Here is a 19160-nt window from a genome sequence, read left to right as displayed (position 1 = left end):
AAGTACGCGTCTTTCAGGTCGATGGTGGTGAACCAATCGCCCGGCTGCACAAGCCCCAGTAACTGTTTCACAGTCAACATGCAGAATTTCCTGCGGGAAATGTAGCGATTCAGGCCGCGGAGATCTAGAATAGGTCTGAATTCCCCTGTCTTCTTGAGAACCATGGAAGTACATGGAATAAAGACCCTCTTCCATGCGCTGAGGGTGCACAACAGATACCGCCTGTTTTTGCACCAGAGCCTGAATCTCTGCTGCGAGGAAACCCATCTCCTCCTGAGAGACTAGATTGATTGATTGATTGATTGAAAAGTTTATTAACAGCTTGTATATTGGGTACAGTACAGTACAGCTCAAAACATACAATTGTTAAGGGGATGCAGACCAGAGAAAGACTTTCGTCTTGTTTACATCAGGGTCCCCCATTTCCAATTCATCATGTCATTTAAGACATATAAGACATATTTGACATACAGATGGCTTATTTACAATTTACATACAGGTGGTTTTTTACATACAGATTGCTTATTTACAATTTTCATTTTAGATTTCGTTCTAATACATCCTAACCGGACATTTAAGACATACCAAGTCTACAGATATACAGTTAGTAACAGAGTCTAAAATGCGAGTATATACATAGATGGGGGGGGGGGGGGGGAAGCTGTCCATTGAACGACAGGTTGAGATTTGTACCATTACCGGGGCCAGTTTTGCAATGCTCTCCCCCGAAGGTGCTCTTTAAGAGAGGTTTTGAAGGTAAGTATAGTTTTACTTTCCTTTACAGTTGTGGGAAGAGCGTTCCACCTTGATGTGGCATAATTGCGAAACGTGTATTCCCCCTTTTTTGTGCCAAATCTGGGTTTCACATGATTTGTGGAGCTCCCTCTGGTGTTATGATCATGGTATTCCTTGACCTTTGGGAAGAATTTTGACATGTACATGGGTACCATAGAGGTGTAGTGGATCTTGTAGACCAGGCCCATTGCAAGTAGCTGTACTCTGTCGTCTACTCTAAGCCATCCTAGGTTGTCAAAGTGCACAGAGGTGAGGTGGGTTCTAGATGAAAGGTCAAGCAGTAGTCTGACCAGTTTATTTTGCGATGTTTGAAGTTTTATTTTTAGCGCCTTGGAGGTGCTATGGTACCATGACGTGCAAGCATAGTCATAGTACCCTTGAATGAGTGCTCCTGCCAGAGTTTTCAGGGTGTTTTTGTTTACCAGAGAGGAGATCCGGTATAGGAATCTAGTTCTTTGATTGACTTTTTTTATTACATTGGATGCCATTTTGTCACAGGAGAGGTTTGCCTCAAGAATAGATCCTAGGTATGTAATTTCCTTCTTACTTGTGACAATAATGTCGCCCACTGCAACTGAGAAGTCTTCGGATTTGCTGAGATTATGTTTCGAACCGAAGAGAATGGACTCTGTTTTACCCAGGTGTAATGATAATTTATTATCGGCGAGCCAGGTGCAGATTCTGCCGAGCTCGGAGCTGAGGGTTTTTTCAACCTGCAACCTGTTCCTGCCAGAGACCAGCAGGGCTGAGTCGTCCGCGAACAGGAACAAGTTGCAGTCACATGCTGATGACATGTCATTTACATAAATTAGGAACAGTAACGGACCTAATATGCTTCCTTGTGGAACACCACAGCTCACTGGGAGGGGGGGGGGGGACAGAGTACCGTTTACCTCCACCATCTGTTCTCTCCCCTCCAGGTAGGATTACATCCAGCTCACCGATAGTTTATCAAAACCAATTGCTTTTAGCTTGTCAATCAGAATGGGGTGATTCACTTCTCGCATGCCCATAAAAGGGGGTGGGACGCTGCAAAACTGGAGTGATTAACCCCATCTCAGCGTCCTGTCCATCCACTTTGATAGTACACAGCTGAGTTTCCATTCCCCATAACACTGTGTTAAAGGGCATGCCCTCAGCTGTGGAGCCGCAGCTATAAAGCTGTGGTACTCTCTGGCGACCCGTCCCGCCGCAAAACTCCCCGTGAAGGGAAGATTTGCCCATGGAGGGTCGACAAAGGGCCGATTATTTACTGAGGACCTTGAACGCACCGCCGCACGCTCATGTGTGAGCGCGCGCTCCCTTATAATTATGTTCTCACTTTTACTGTGGACCTCATTAATTGGAGTCCCTATAGGAGTGGTGCTTTCTACTAAGGCCCCTGAACGCACCGCCACGCGCTCCTATGTGAGTGCGGGCGCTGCCATAATGCAACTCTTACCACTAAATTGCATTAATTGGAGTCTTAGCCCCAGGCTTAGTGTGTTCCCTAACAGCAATACGCCGGCCATAATGCCCCTGTACACGTATAGCACTACAATAGTTTTGCTTGCGTTTTATCACTCTCATCTGCGCACTCCCACTAGCCTCCTCTCTTACAGGAGTTATGACTGGGGCGGCGAGTGGGGAATTTGTACAGACATCATGTGTAAGTGTAGCATTGTGGAAACAAAGGACACTTAGACTTGGATACAGATTAACCCTTTCTTTATTTTTGAAAGTTTTTCTCGGAATCTGTGCATTAAATAGGGAGGAGGCGGGATTCACCCTTGCGTCCTGGGCGAAGAGTTGTTCTCCCCCCGCCGAGACGCTACCTCCCCCCGCCAGTCAGCTCCGGGCAGACGGCGCACCCCACCCGGCCGCTCTCTGCTGCTGAGGAGCCTGCCGAGGTCGGGCAGCCCGTCCCCGTGGCTGCCGATATGTCGGCACCACGGGATGGGCCGTAGAGGTGGAGGGCGCCGCAGCAACGGGACCCCCGTGCCGGCGCCTCTCCCTCCGTTTCATTGTCGCGCTGCGCTCCCTCGCCTGCATGGAAATGCATGGAGGAGCACGTAGCGGGGCCGGAGGAGGGGCCAGCGGTAGCATCCGGCTAAGCTGGACCCTTTCCTCCTCCAGGCGGCTGAATCGCTGGGTGACCGAGGAGATTGACCCAAAGAACCCCTCCGTAGACACGGGGGCTCCGAGGAGATCTTCTCGGTCCTTCTTAGATAGGGCAGTGAGTCCCAACCACACGTGACGAGACGCCACTGTGGCCAAGGAAATCACCCACCCTGCTGCAGCGGCCACGCCATGAATCAGATTGTTCATCTGACCTATAGCGCGGTCCGAATAATCGCTCCCCTCTTGAGAGAGGAGGGCGGGGGCGACTGCCTGAGGGGTGATCAGGGAGACGCCCAACACGCCGAGATTGTTTGCTGCAGTCGCCATCTGCGTACCGAGCTTGAACATCTTGTCCAGATATTCCAGTATGTCTCGGTCCCGGGGCAGCGGGGGCAGGGGTCGCTTACCCTCCGCCCAACCAGCCGCCCCCGGAAGCAGATGGGCCGCCAGGCTCTCATCAAGGGGGAGCACACCCGAACACGCTGTGTCCGTGCGGCCCTCCACCTTGATGATGCCTGCCCTAGCGGCTACTGGGGCCTTCGTTTGAAATGGCTGCTGCCATGTCGCCTCCACACACCGCCATATATCAGGCAGCTGGGGCGAAACGAAGGTCGGCTGCGCTGGATGCACCGGGCCGTAATACCCCTGTCTCAGGCGGCTTATAGGCCTCGGTGGCAGCGGTGGGGGGAGCTGTAGGCCTACACGCTCCGCCGCCAGGGTCATCACCGCTGGGAAATCCCTCCACGCAGACCTGAGAGTCGGACCTCCAGACACCGAGGCGTCCTCGTCCTCCTCCTCCGGAATCGGGGTTGACTGGCCCCACGGAAGGGAGAACCGGAACGGCACTTCCTCCTCTCCTGACTCGCCCATCTCGACGACGTCGAGCTCCGAATCCTCCACCTCCTCCTGCGGGGCCTCCGCCGACAGGAAATGCTGCCCACGATGCTCACGTGTGAGCCGAGGAAGCATCTGGCAGGCTGAGCATGCCGGTGTCGGGCCCATACAGCTCACGGCATGGTCAGGCCCCATACATAGGAAGCAGAAGGGGTGTGGATCCGCTCCCGCGATCAGGTTAGGACATTTCGGACAGGTCCTGTGGTCAAGAACTGACTCCATAACTCTCTATTCTCTCGTCTTTTTAAGCTCCGTGAAAACACTTCCGCCGCTGAAGAGAAAAGGATGATAGTCAGGAGGTGAGGCCTCCTTTTATACGGTGTGATGCGCGCGCATTCAGGTAGGCCCGCCCAAGGCCGGCTACGTCTATAGAAGTCTCAGTGGGAGAATGCTCGCAGGGTAAGGTAGTACCCATAGAGTCCAGTAGAGGGCGGAGCCTGTGAGAGATATAACACACACATCAGGTAACAGAAACACTGAGGGTGAACAGACAGATGACTCTAGGGGAGACAGGCATACGTACTCACAGGACTTATCACACTGACAAGACACAGTTGGAGAGGGCAGTGGAAAACACAGGGCCAGCAGGTGAGGAACACTGGTGGAGAGAATCCAATCACAAAAACCAGGGAAAACATAAAGACATGAAATGAAACAGATGTGACACAGAAGGAGAGAGCCTTTTCCAAATAAACAGGAAACACAAAGATGCATCATGACATCATAAGTAATGGAACAGCAACACATGCACTAGTAAAGTTACAAAAGCCCGACAATATGACAGCAGTGTGTGAGGGAATTACACTGTAATAATAATAAAAGATACAATTTGTATAGCGCCTTTCAAGGGACCCAATGCCGCTTTACATGGTGAACAAACAAACAACAGCCGACAGCCTATCCGTTTTAAGAGTACGCTTAAGACCTTCCTTTTGATAAAATGACCTACTGAGAGTGCTTTGATGCAGATACGCTGTGCCTCTTCACCTACATCAGGTTATTACTACTCTTTCTATTTTTTCTTTATCCAAAACCTTTTCCCTCCATGACCTCACGAGGTTTCATTGGAGGGAAACAGGTTTGCAAAGGGGTCCTTATCCAAGGCCGGGGAGTGTTATGCCGTAGTCACAGCGTACCTCCTTATCCCTCACCAATTCCAACTAAGGCCCCAGCGGGGACCTTGCTCCCTGCGTGTGCCTGTCTGTGTCTGTGTATTTGCATGTTCCAATTAACCCAGCCTCCCCCAAATGTTCTTTTTCTTTTGTGTCTATATCTACGCCGGGATCCGGAGTCGAGGCTGATCCTCTTGCTGTAGTCCTGTGTCTTGGATCCTCTATCCTGAGTTCTGGATTAAGTCGTGGACGTTCGGGTCGTGGCTGAACCTGTCTCTGCGGTCCTGCCTTGGGTCTCGTCATGCTGCTTCCCTGATGGCTTCCACAGGATTGTAGCTGACATCCTCGTGGATTCATCTTCTTATTACAGACACATTTCCTAACATTCGGTCTATATGCTGTAAAATGTATTATCTCTTCGATTTACAAACGGCATCTATTGCACGTCTGTCCGTCCTGGGAGAGGGATCCCTCCTCTGTTGCTCTCCCTGAGGTTTCTCCAATTTTCCCCCTTAAACTGTGGGTGATTTCTCCGGACGTTTTTCCTTGTACGATGTGAGGGTCTAAGGATAGAAGGTGTCGTTTTATCATACTGATATTCTGCACAAACTGTGCTGTTGTATTTACTGTAGTGTCTTTACTGTAAGGTAATTATTATATGTACAGCACTTTGGTTCGACCAAAAATCGTTTTAAAAATGTGTTATATAAATAAAACTTGATTTGATTTGAAACAAAAGGGGCAAAAATTAAAAAAATAAAACTGTAGCAGTGCTTGATCACAAAAATAGTAATTGCTACATAGTCAATAAACGTAGAGAAGCTCTCTTACTCATAGTAATGGATTTAATTTCAATGTTGTAAATGTACTCCTTTGATTTCGAGGGACGATGACTTGAGACATTTAACTCAGCATGTTGTACAGTTAATGTTAAATCCAGGGTGAACACACACACACACACACATCCCTTATTCTTAATAATCAAATTAAGATTTACACTTAAGTTTACTGTTCTAAAGCTCACACACACACACACACACACCCACACACCCACACACACACACACACACACACACACACACACACACACACACACACACACACACACACACACACACACACACACACACACACACACACACAGACACAGACACAGATAGGACCTGGTTTAGGTCCTATCTATCTGAACGCTCTCAGTTTTTACGTGTCAATGATGAATCTTCCACGCAAACCAAAGTTAGCCATGGAGTGCCACAGGGCTCAGTGCTCGGACCTATTTTGTTCACATTATATATGCTTCCGTTAGGCAATATTATAAGGAATCATTCTGTACATTTTCATTGTTATGCGGATGATCAAATCAAATCAAATTTTATTTCTATAGCACATTTAAAAACGATTTTCGGTCGAGCCAAAGTGCTGCACATGCAGATAATAAATAACACATTCCTACCGATGTAAACAGAAGACAATAAATTACAACATCAAATATAAAAATCAAACACAGGGAAGTGTCATGAGTCGTGCTCTGCTCTGATTAGAAGGCCAGGGTGAAGAAGTGAGTTTTTAGTTTAGATTTAAAAACCCCTAGGGTCTGGGCTGACCTCACATGGAGGGGCAGAGTGTTCCAGAGCCTAGGGCCAGCCGCCGCGAAGGCTCTGTGCCCTCTGGTTTTTAGCCTGGTTTTAGGCACTACCAGTAGCAGCTGGTCAGCAGACCTTAACGCTCTGGCTGGGGTGTAGCGCTGGAGGAGTTCAGCTATATAGGCCGGAGCCAGCCCATTTAGTGCTTTAAAAACAAATAAAAGGATTTTAAAATCAATTCGGAACCGAATTGGAAGCCAGTGTAGTGAGGCCAGAATTCGGGTGATGTGGTCACGCTTTTTGTGGTCAGTGAGGAGACGTGCCGCTGCGTTCTGCACTAGCTGCAGGCGTTTAATTGATGCCTGGTCCATACCCACGTATAGAGCGTTGCAATAATCGAGTCTCGAGGTCACAAAGGCGTTGATAACCCTCTCCAGGTCTTTAAAAGATAAAAAAGACTTGGTTTTGGCCAATACTCTTATTTTAAAAAAGCAGGATTTCACTACGCTGCTGACCTGCTTGTCGAATTTAAAAGTGTTAGTAAAAGTCACTCCAAGATTCATGACAGAGGGGAGGATGTTTGTTTTAAGAGGACCCAGAATGTCAACAGAAGAGGCTGGAGGTTGGGGTCCAAAAAAGATGACCTCAGTCTTGCTCTCGTTAAGGTTAAGAACATTTCTGCTCAGCCAGGACTTCATTTCTGTCAGGCAATCCATCAACTGCTGTAGTGAATGTTTGTCATTTCCTTTGAGAGGCAGATAAATCTGAACATCGTCAGCGTAGCAGTGGAAGGGAATGTTACGTTTTGTGAGGATTGAGCCTAGGGGCAGTATATACAATAAAAATAGGATGGGGCCCAGGATAGAGCCTTGGGGAACCCCACAAGTAAGAGGGGCCTTTGCAGAGGAGAAGGCACCTAGCTGCACTGAAAAACTGCGGTCTGTCAGGTAGGATCTGAACCATGCAAGGGCCGAGCCTGTGATGCCAGCGGACTGTTCAAGCCGTGACAACAGGATGCTATGGTCCACAGTGTCGAAGGCAGCTGTTAGGTCTAATAGCACCAGGACAGCTGGGCTACCTGAGTCGGCGGCTAGGAGCAGATCGTTAAAAACTCTTAAAAGGGCTGTTTCAGTGCTGTGCATTGGTTTGAAGCCAGACTGAAACTTTTCATGGATTCCATGTGAGATTAAAAAAGACTGCAGCTGGGCGTAGACTACTCGCTCCAGGGCTTTGGATAAAAAAGGTAGCTGGGAGATGGGCCTAAAATTTGCGGGAATTGAGGGGTCGAGATTTTTCTTTTTTAGCAGTGGCTTGACCACAGCATGTTTGAAGGCAGCTGGGACGCAACCTGAGGTAAGAGAGGTGTTTATGAGTAATAAAATACTTGCTCCAACTGAATCAAAAACATCTCTGAGAAGGCGAGAGGGAATGCTGTCTGAGGTGCAGTTTGTCGGCCGCAGGTGCTTGACAACATCCGAGAGAGAAGAGAGGGATACAGGCTCAAAGTGGTCGAGGACAGCAGGGCACAGAAAAGGAGCAGAATCTTGGATAGCACTAGTGTGGGCTAGCCTAAGGGCAGATACTTTTTCATTAAAAAATGTAAGAAACCTATCACAGAGAGTAGTTGATGGCACAACCAAAGAAGCATCACAGGGATTTATGATCGAGTTGATGACATTAAAAAGAACCTGAGGTTTCTGGCTGTTTTTAGAGATTAACAGAGAAATGTGCTCTGTTTTGGCTGCTTTGACTGCCGTCTGGTAGTCGGAAAGACAAGCACGAAGGATTTCTAGGGAGACATGGAGTTTATCCTTTTTCCATTTTCTCTCTGCACGCCTACAAGCGCGTCTGAGAGCACGAGTACAGTCATTGAGCCATGGCTCTGAGAGTACTTTGGTGCGTCTAAGCGTAAAAGGAGCAACAGAGTCCAGTATCAGGATCAGGGGCGTCGCCTGGACCTGGAATCATTCGGGGCTTAGCCCACAGTGGCGGTGTCAGTACCAGATATGTTCGGGGTACCAGATATGTTCGGGTGTATTTCCGTCGCATCCGTCATCCGTCATATACTCACCTCCCTCTGCTCCCAGCGCTCTGCTGCCACACACCGGCCGTCTGTGGAACTGCAGCCGGAGGAACTCGGGACAGCTTGTTATGTGTGAGGTGCTATGGTGGGGTCCCATGTACTTGTCTTGTGCACATAAATAATGTTTATAATTATTTACAATTAAAAAATATATATATTCTGCGTTACTTTAGCCAACACTTTTATAAGGCCACTAGATTAGATAATTACGAAATGTGTAGATAGAATACATATATTTCAGGTTCTTATTTTGTCATTATGTTTAATGTTTTATTTACCTTTTAGTATTTTTATATAGTATCTGAACTTTGGAGAGGAGTTGGGAGACACACGACACATCAAATCACATCTACAGATCAAGGCGAAGCGAATGGAAGTACTCCCATACTCTATATACTAACGTGAAAACGTGTGCAAAGTCTCCGAAAATCCTAAAAATAAGCTCATATTTGAATTCCCCATTAAAAAAAAACACATCATTCAGTAAAAACAAGGCCCCACTGATCATCTACTCTCTGAGACGATTCCAGGGATGTCTGGCTTGAGTTTCGACCACCAGGGAAAGTGGACAAAAGTGCCCGAGATCAGCCTCTTAATTTACCCAGGGCCTAGTGCTTGGTTTTGGGCATGAAAATTCAGGAAACTCCCCTGAGTATTTTATTAAATATCTGAACTTTGGAGAGGAGTTGGGGGACACACGACACATCAAATCACATTTACAGATCAAGACGAAGCTAGTGGAAGTACTCCTAGCGTGTGAAAATGTTTGTGAAAAACGTGTGCAAAGTCTCCGAAAACGGAGCAGTGGCTGTGATGCTAGCTTTGCGGCTAGCGGTTAGTTGTTATTGTTTGAAGTAGTTGCTATGGAAACAACATGACGGAGAAAAAATTAATATCTTCTACATATAATAACGGACAAAGTAAAGAATGAAGTGTAGGCTATGCCTGTTTGAAGTTGTTGCTAAGGAAATAACATGACGGAGAAAAAGTATAATCTTCTACATATAATAACGGACAAAGTAAAGAATGAAGTGTCGGCTATGTTTAAATGTTCGGAATTTGACCGTGGTGGCCCTCTTGAGTTGCCGTAAAATATGACGAATATGACGGAAGACGGATGCGACGGAAATACACCCGAACATATCTGGTAGCCCGAACATATCTGGTACTGACAGCGGCGCTACAGTCAAATTTTTTACTGCAAGACTCCCCACACGCACATACACAATTGCGCCATCTGGTGTCACAAACGTGTGCCTGCATTAGCTTTGTTACGGCAATGGATTGTGGGAGATTCTCATAGCACGTGAGGATCTCTTGAGGGTAAGGTGCCTGTATTATCTCGGTGGACAAAATGTATGTTTTTATTTTATAAGGACAATAACGTACTGTTGTGTTTGTTTAGTTTAATGTTAATTGTTTAATGCTCACAGTCACAGCAACATGTTTTTAGTGTGACTGGCTATTTGTTTTATATGATTTATCAACGTGATCATCAATAGCTAATCTGAGCACCAGAACTCAGCTCAGGTGTCCTTTTATGCTGTCCATTGAAATGCAGGTATGCGAGTTTTGTACACCAGTTTATTTATGTTTAATGTTTCACATTGCTCCACATGATGCCTTGACTACAAAGTCTTCCATGTTTTGTATACGCTTCTTCCTCTGTGTCACAGTTTCGGGAATATCAAGATCATTGCACAGGGCCTTGGTCTTGTCATAGACCTCATGTGCTTTCTTGTTACTTTGGTAACTTTTCAGTGTGTTCTCAACTGCTGTTTTGTAATCTACTGCCTGCACCAAGTCAAGTGTTTATTTGTGCAGGTATTTGTGCAGGCCCTGAGTGGTTGAGAGCAGTGTCTGGAACATGACAGCATGTAGATGGTACTGAATTTTCAAAGCTTGCTTTCCAGTCCCTTTACTAGAGGGGCTGAAAGGCTCCCTAAAGTCTTGATCAAAGCAGGGAGGTTTTTGACATGCCCAGCGAACAAGTTGTTTGTCCCCTACCTCTAGCTGTTTCTGAAATGTTTGCAATCTCTGATGGTGGACAAGAGATGTGGAGAAGAAAGAGTAGAGACACTCCAGGAGATCAACGCAGGTATGTGAGTTTTGTACACCAGTTTGTATAAGTTTAATGTTTCACATTGCTTGTGAAAAATATACTACCACTATACGATCACTGATGTTTTGTTGTTGACTGGACACTTATTTTGTAAAAGAGATAGCATGAGAGGATCTCTTAAGCAATGCAGCTCACGTGTCCTTTTTATATGCTGTCCATTGAAATGCAGGAAAGTAATCACCAGCTCTGAGTGATCTGTTGACGAGGGGACACTACACCGGAGTTACATAAGCAGAGATAAAGTGCTATTTTGGGGGGAACTCACCTCCTCTGGGGTCCCCCAGGAAGACTTTTTTTAAATACTGAAGTTAAATGCATCAATCTTGTGCACTTTGAGAGCAACATTAAGAGATATGGATACATCTCTCAACACCCATATGTCAAAAAGAAATCAAAGAATCAGAATCAGAAATGGGTCTATTATTTAAAAACACTTCATTTTCCAATTAAATTATAAACTATGTCAAATTATTAGAAGTTGTTAGTAATCAGATTAAACAGAAAAAAGGGATGGAAGGAGGAAATAATAATCCCTCATCACTTGCTGTTTGCGGTTGAAATGATCTCTTTTGCTGGCCAAACATGCTGGATGGAAAGCAGTGATGTCTCACTTGCCTTGGCCCTGTATCTGCAGTCCCTAAATCAGTCATGTTACTCATTGACTCTTGTCTGTTCTGGTGTTCCTGTTCATTGTTGTCTCCATTGTCGTTCTTGTCGGTTGTATCTCCTTCTTGTGTGTCCCTTTCTCCTGTTCTCCTTTCTTCATCCTCTACTCTGTTTGGCTCATCTGTGATGACTGTGTAGGTAAACACAAACAAATATGTATCAGTTTCCAGCTCTGTCAAATAAATGAATTTCAAGATACACACATTTGTCTTCATTAAAATGAGTGTCACCACACTGTCACAAAATGTAATACTAACCAATTGAAAATAGTTACATTTACATCTCTTGTAGATATCACTGTTAGAGTAGTTATCTGCCAATAGGACAGAATCATTCCTATACAAATGCAGTTTGAGTAATTCACTTAATATATTTACTTAAAACTTTAATATAGTCATTTTCACTTAATACTCTAATATAGTCATCTTTCTGCATTCAACACTAAGGAAAGCTGTACAATTTGACATGATAATGAGGAAAAAAGGCCTCCGACAATGCAGATCATTTTTTGATCATATCAATTTTAAGATGCGGGTCAAGGCTTAATATTTGGGAGCATAGTGTCCCTTGCTCCCTTTCAGGAGCCCCACTGGATTGGCTTTGATCTGAAATATTTGTATAAAAAGCTTGTTAGCTGGCTGTCCATCTCATAATGTTCACATAGAAACTAGCTGTCAATAGGAAATATAAATCAGAAGAATTATATTTTCATGCAAAATCTGTCACAAAAAGAGGTTGCACATTTAAATGCAGATGTTGTTATGGCAACGTCAGTGGCCAGAGAGCCACATTTACTGCTGCAAATACGTTCAAACATGCTGTCGACACGTAAAGCAGTGGCAACTATGCCACCATTTCAGCTGACTTTTTCTCAGAAATACTGTCACATAACATCCATATATATATATATATTTCAGTGCTAGGTTGATGCTTAGCTAAGCTAACTATGAAACACTTTAACTGACAGGAATCAGGATCAACTGTGTACTACTGTAAGGTAGCTTCTAGCTTCATGTCGAACACAGACAGTAAGTCAACATTTCCCAGAGAGCTTTCTTTGAAATCACCAAGTAACGCTAAAAAACACAACATTTAGATTGTATGACAAAGTGTTTATTTAAAGGTGGGGTAGGTACGTTTGAGAAACCGGCTCGAGATACACTTTTTGTTATATTCCATGGCATGCTCTTAACATCCCGATAGCAATGAATATCTTAAGTGCTTTGACAAAAAATCCATTAAAAAACGTCATCTGTGGAAGCCGTAGTACTGTAAAAAGTACAACCAATCCGTTTAGCAGGGCCGGCTAAACGGATTGGATTGCCGCCCTGTCTGTCAGCCTTCCATCTCGTGCACGCACAAATGTATCTCGTGCCCTCATTGGGCGTGCATTGCAGCAGTACTTCAATGACTCGCCAGGCGGCCACTTTCACCAGTCTGCAGACGTCATGTGCGCGTTCATCTGTGTTGGAGGAGGTGCTCTGTAAGGAAGTCTGAAGGAAGGGGCGGATTCTTTTCGGCTGTGTATTTTCAAATTTTAGTGCACTCGAGCCGGTTTCTGAAACTTACCTACCCCACCTTTAATATATCTGGCTAGCTATAGCTACTTGCTAACGGTTTAGCTTACCCGCGCGATTCAAAGTAACGTCAACGTAGCTATAATGTATGCTTTGCTTACATGTTCGCATAACTTGTAAGTTTACTGACAGATACATACCTTGTTCATCTGGCTCAGGTGGTGGCTCTGGGGTTGTTGTGTGAGCCACCACTTGAGAATTGCCGTCTTTTTTATTAAAGAAATGTCTAATGTCCATCTTCAGAATCTCCGCGTCCGGGGCTGACAGTTTAAAGTTTAAACATTGTCACAGAGGAGAGGTACGTACCTGTCAGCCAATAAAACACGTTTATTTCCATGCAACTCTCTGATTGGTCTGGTGGCGTCGTCTTGCCTCTGTGTTGCATTCACTGAACATGGGAAATTACAATCCTACCGTCCATCCTATAGGTAAAGTAGGTTAATGTATTATATTATTGAGGGAGAATTTGTCCGGGGCTAAAGAAAAAACATCCTTCCCCAGGCGACGCCCCTGATCAGGATACATGTCGAGTCAAACATGGAGATAAGCTCATCAGCACTAAAAGCACAGTTCATCTCTAATTTACAGATCGGAGAAACATTAAAAACATCAGAAAACTGTGAGGCAGTCAAGGGGTTAATCAAACGCAGAAGGCGCGCAGGGGCTCGCGACTCGACCCCTGCGGAAGGGATCGAGGTTGTAAACAGAATCGGAAAATGGTCTGAGATATGTGTTGCTGCACAGATTTCATCCACAGATACAGACAGTCCGAACGATAAAACTAAATCTAAAATGTGTCCTTTTTCGTGTGTTGGGCCAGCCACGGACTGAGTGAGACCAAAAGAATCAAGGAGATTTAAAAAGTCCCTAACCAGAGGTTTGGACTCGCAACACACATGGATATTAAAATCTCCGGAAATCAAGACACGATCATATTTCACCATGATCCTGGACAGAAAGTCAGAAAAGTCATTTATAAAATCCTTATTGCACTTTGGCGGACGATACACGACTGCGCAGACTATAGGCTAGGTCGGGTTCAGTTCAAAGAGCTGCAACTCAAAGCTAGCATCGCTAGTTACAGGGTGAAGCAATCGGCATTGGAGGCTAGCTCTAAACACTGATGCAATACTCAACTATATTTATCAATCAAGCCTGATGAAATTAATCATCTAAATACAATTCAAGACTGCCTTAAGAACTTAAAAACGCGGATGACCTTAAACTTTTTGATGTTAAACATGACCAAAACTGAAGTTATTGTACTTGGCCCGAAGAATCTACAAAACAAATTATCTAAGGATATACTAACTATGGATGGCATTCATTTGGCCTCCAGTGAGACTGTAAGGAATCTTGGTGTTATATTTGATCAGGATTGATCCTTTAACGCCCACATAAAATCAATTTCAAGGACCGTCTACTTCCATCTACGTAACATTGCAAAAGTCAGGCATATCTTGCCTCAAAACGATGCAGAGAAACTAGTCCATGCATTTGTTACTTCAAGGCTGGATTATTGTAACTCTTTATTATCAGGGTGTACCAAGAAGTCAGTCAAGTCACTTCAGCTGATTCAAAATGCTGCAGCACCTGTACTAACCAGAGTTAGGAAAAGGGACCACATTACTCCTGTTCTGGCTGCCTTACACTGGCTCCCTATGGAACACAGGATATCATTTAAAATTCTTCTTCTCGCCTACAAAGCCCTTAATGGGCAGGCGCCATCTTACCTTAAAGAACTCATTATACCCTACTGTCCTACTAGGGCAGGGGTGCCCAACCAGTCGATCGCGATCGACCGGTCGATCGCGGGGAGATTCCCAGTCGATCGCGAGATGTGTCTAAAAATAGAACAACAATATTCTGTTTTATCGTTAAATTAATGTCCTGTAACATAATCTTCCTGTGCCAGAATAATGCACTTGAACGCATCAAAGCTTTGTGATTGGCCGGCGTGACCCCATGTGTGGCTGGCCGGCGTGGCTGGTGAGCAGTGGGCAGTGTGCACTAGTTCGCTAACGTTGTTCGTGTCAACAGGAGTGACAGTCCGCACACACACAAGACCGCAATTATGGCAGAAGCAAAACATATATAATTCTCACTCCGAGTGGGAGGATGATTATTTTTGTATCTATTCCAATTCAGAGTCCATCTGTCTCATCTGCAATGCGAGCGTGGCTTTATCGAAGAAGGGTAATTTAGGAGCGGCATTTCAAAACAGTGCACAAACGCTACGAGACGGAATTCCCTCCTAATTCTGCCCTACGCTCCCAAAAGGGGAGGGGCCTGAAATGACAGCTAAATGCACAGCAGTCCATTTTCACATTCCATTTTCCCAACAACAAGAGCAAGGCTGCTACCATAGGCATAGCATCTTAACGTGTCAGTCACGTTCTTGCGTAACACATGAAGTCTTTCAAAGACGGCAAAGTTGTGAAAGAAGCATTCATGGAGGCTGCCGATGAGCTTTTTGGGGACAGTAAAAAGAACAGTAGCATTTCAACAGGTTTTTGATATAATAAAAACTCAAGTTAGATACCGTTATTAATCTGCTGTAAGTTTTAGTTTGTTTGAACTTATTCATTATAATTATTGTACAAAACTTAAATTGATTATAGTCTATTATCAATTCAGGTTAAGAAACTAGTGTTGCTTGCATCCTATTTTAAAAAGGCATTTCTTTTTATACTCTACTAAAATGCAACAAAAAAAGGGTTTGATTCTATTAATTTTGTCTTTTTTATTGCACTTTGGCAGCAGATTCCTGTGTAGCTTCAGATCTGAGTTGTCTTATTAGGAAGCCTCATTTATACTTTTGTAGCAACACTATTTGTATATAATGGCAAAGAAAGGGTTCAGCGTCTTTTCTTTTTTCCCTGTGTCATATGTGGCAGCACTGTTCAATGCTTCTTGAAAACATTACCCACTGTAGTATGTGACGTGTGAATAAACTCCAACTCTGTATCAACAACACTGTTGTGTAACTTCAGTTAAATACTTGTATGTGTGTAGATTAGAAAGAGGTAAGATAAAGGATCTGCAGTATTTTATGAAGTATTAATTGTACAAAGATCAGTTTTATACAAGTAGAAGTGTGTATTTACCTGGTAGTAGGCTGTCAGTAATGGCTACGCCTCTCTATTTGGACTGGTAGATCTCGGCAGACTGGCAACTTTAAAAGTAGCTCTCGGTTCAAAAAAGGTTGGGCACCCCTGTACTAGGGCATTGCGTTCCAAGAATGCAGGGTTGTTGGTTGTTCCTAGAGTCTCTAAAAGTACAATGGGAGCCAGAGCCTTTTCTTATCAAGCTCCACATTTGTGGAATCAGCTTCCAGTTTGTGTTCGGGCGGCAGACACCCTATCCGTTTTTAAGAGTGCGCTTAAGACCTTCCTTTTTGATAAAGCTTATAGTTAGGGCTGATTAGATTCAGCCCCTAGTTTTGCTGATATAGGCTTAGTTTGTCGGGGGACATCTTACTTCTTCCTTCTCTCTGTCTATACCTGTGTACGCTCATGTTCCGATTAACCCAGCTTCCCCAAATTTCTTTCTTTTTGGTGTCTATATACGCCGGGATCGGAGTCATGGATGATCCTGCGGTCCTGTGTCCTGCATCGCGAGCCCTGGATCTTGAGTCATGGCTGTGGTCCTGGATCATAGGTCCTGGATGGATATCCTCGTGGATTCATCTTCCTATTATACACACATACATTTCCAAACATTTGGACTACCTATGTTGCAAATGTATTATCTTTTCAATTTACACACGGCATCTATTGCACGTCTGTCCGTCCTGGGAGAGGGATCCCTCCTCTGTTGCTCTCCCTGAGGTTTCTCCCATTTTTCCCTTTAAACTGTGAGTTTTCTTCGGAAGTTTTTCCTTGTACGATGTGAAGGGTCTAAGGACAGAGGGTGTCGTATTGTCATACTGATATTTTGTACAAACTGTAAAGTCCACTGAGACAAATGTAACATTTGTGATATTGGGCTATATAAATAAACATTGATTGATTGATTGATTGATAAACAATATTGATGGGCCTTTTGATGGGACGCAAGTAATGTTTGGTAAATGGTGCTGCCATACTTACATGCTCACAGTGACAATGCTATATTTGGTAGACACACACACACACACACACACACACACACACACACACACACACACACACACACACACACACACACACACACCGGAGCTAACAATCGCTGAACTTTTGTTCCAAAGTTCAACTCTTGTTCCCTCCAGCTTTGCATTCTGGTTGTTAATAGACATCGGGTGTTGTACACACCACACACTGTCTGTGTCACCTAACCTATTATAAACTATCGATGTGTGTGTAGCAATTACCTTCATAGAGTCTAAAATGAAATGATATTGTTTCCATCGCACACAATGAAAGATTATGTGACTTTTCTCATTTGCTATACTGATATGAAATCTATCCCTCATGTGGCAGACTTTCGTTTTATTAAACCTTCTAGTTTCATTAAACTTGTCAAAAATTGTGTGGATAATTTGATCTCTTCGTCCTACAGGCTCACTTGTGAAACTGATACACTAAGGAACCGAGATATGATTTACATTACAGTCGATGCTTTGGAATTGCAGACTAGACTGTGGAGGTAGTATTTAATGTCATTTGGGAATAGCAAGGTGATATGACTGATAATAATGAGTGAGCAGGTATGAGAGGAAAAAGCTGCAGTCAGTTTTAGTTTTAAAGACAAAATCATTATCCCATTGTGTAATTCTATATTGTATGTATACAGCACTTTGGTCAACTGATGTTTTTTTTAAATGTGCTATATAAATAAATAAAGATTGAGATTGACATAACAATCACTGATTTTCAGTTTTTGCAGTGTGTCTTTTTTTCAAGATAAAACTAACAGAAAAAGAAAGAACTTTGATGCTTCACATTACTTTCCTTAAACCTTTTAATCCATGGCACAGGATCTTATTTGAACTTCCTTTGAGACTTTCTGATATGTAAATCTTTACACTGAAATATAGTTTATGTGTTGGAAAATCACCCCACTGTTAATAAGGTAGAGAAGCTGAGCTGGGTAAGTAAAGGAAGTAAATAAATTACTCATTATAATCTATATTGTACAAAATGTAATTGCTTAACAGTACATTACTCATTACATTGCTCAACAGCAACATGTATTTGTTTTTATCTACCAGCAAAAGTGCACATCTGTACAATACAGCTTTATTTATAAAGCACTTTAAACTGTACTGCAGAGAAAATTAGATGTTGGTATACAAAGCAGCCTGACTGAGGTTTTAACTTATCTCAGCTTAATGTTAGCGTCTGTGGCCATGCACAGCAACAAGACAACTGAACACTGACACTCAACGGGACACATCATGTGACGTTTAGATACTACTGGACCCCAAAGCAGAGACTGACAAAAATAAAGTTTCAATGAGTTTAATAAACAAAGGTAGTCCAAGGCAGGTACTGACGACAGGGAGCTTGGCTGGCCGTAGTAAATCCAAAAATAAAGCTGCGGGAAAACGTTCCCGACCAAAACTCAAAAAGAACTCCTTAACTAACTGCAAAGTGAACAACAACAGACTCCAGGCTGCAGAAAGGCACTCCGGACCGCAGGACAGCATGAAAAATACTCTGGCAGAGAAGTGAGGTGATGGCCAGGCTCTTAAAGAGCAGGTAATCAAGTGAGTGGAGACAGGTGTGCCTCATCTGCAGCCAGGAGTAACCAGCCACGCCCCGCTGTCACACACCAGCCCTGCAGAGACAGAAAGACAGAGTAGTGAGGGGTAAAAGGAGCACACAACAAGTAAAACACAAAAACAACAAAAGCCCCATGCAAAACATAACATTACCCCCCCCTCAACGGACGCCTCCTGGCGGCCTACCAGGACTATCCGGGAAACGGACATAAAAGTCTCTCAAGAGTTTTGGGTCCAAAATGAGCGAGCGAGAAACCCATTGTCGCTCCTCTGGCCCATACCCCACCCAATCCACTAAATACTGGTATCCACGGCCCCACCTACGAACCTTCAGCAACCTCCGTACAGTGAAGGCCGGGTGGTTGTCGATGAGCCGGGGGGGTGGAGGGGGTTTGGTCGGAGGGCAAAGAGGGCTGCAGGAAACTCTCTTAAGGAGTGACACATGAAAAGTGGGGCGCACCTTCAAGGCAAGAGGCAACTTAAGCCTAACCACACTAGGATTGATGACCCGTTCTATCTCATAA

The sequence above is a fragment of the Gymnodraco acuticeps genome, unplaced genomic scaffold, assembly GCF_902827175.1.
Source record: "Gymnodraco acuticeps unplaced genomic scaffold, fGymAcu1.1, whole genome shotgun sequence".
Taxonomy (NCBI): Eukaryota; Metazoa; Chordata; class Actinopteri; order Perciformes; family Bathydraconidae; genus Gymnodraco; species Gymnodraco acuticeps.
This window is presented reverse-complemented; position numbering follows the sequence as displayed.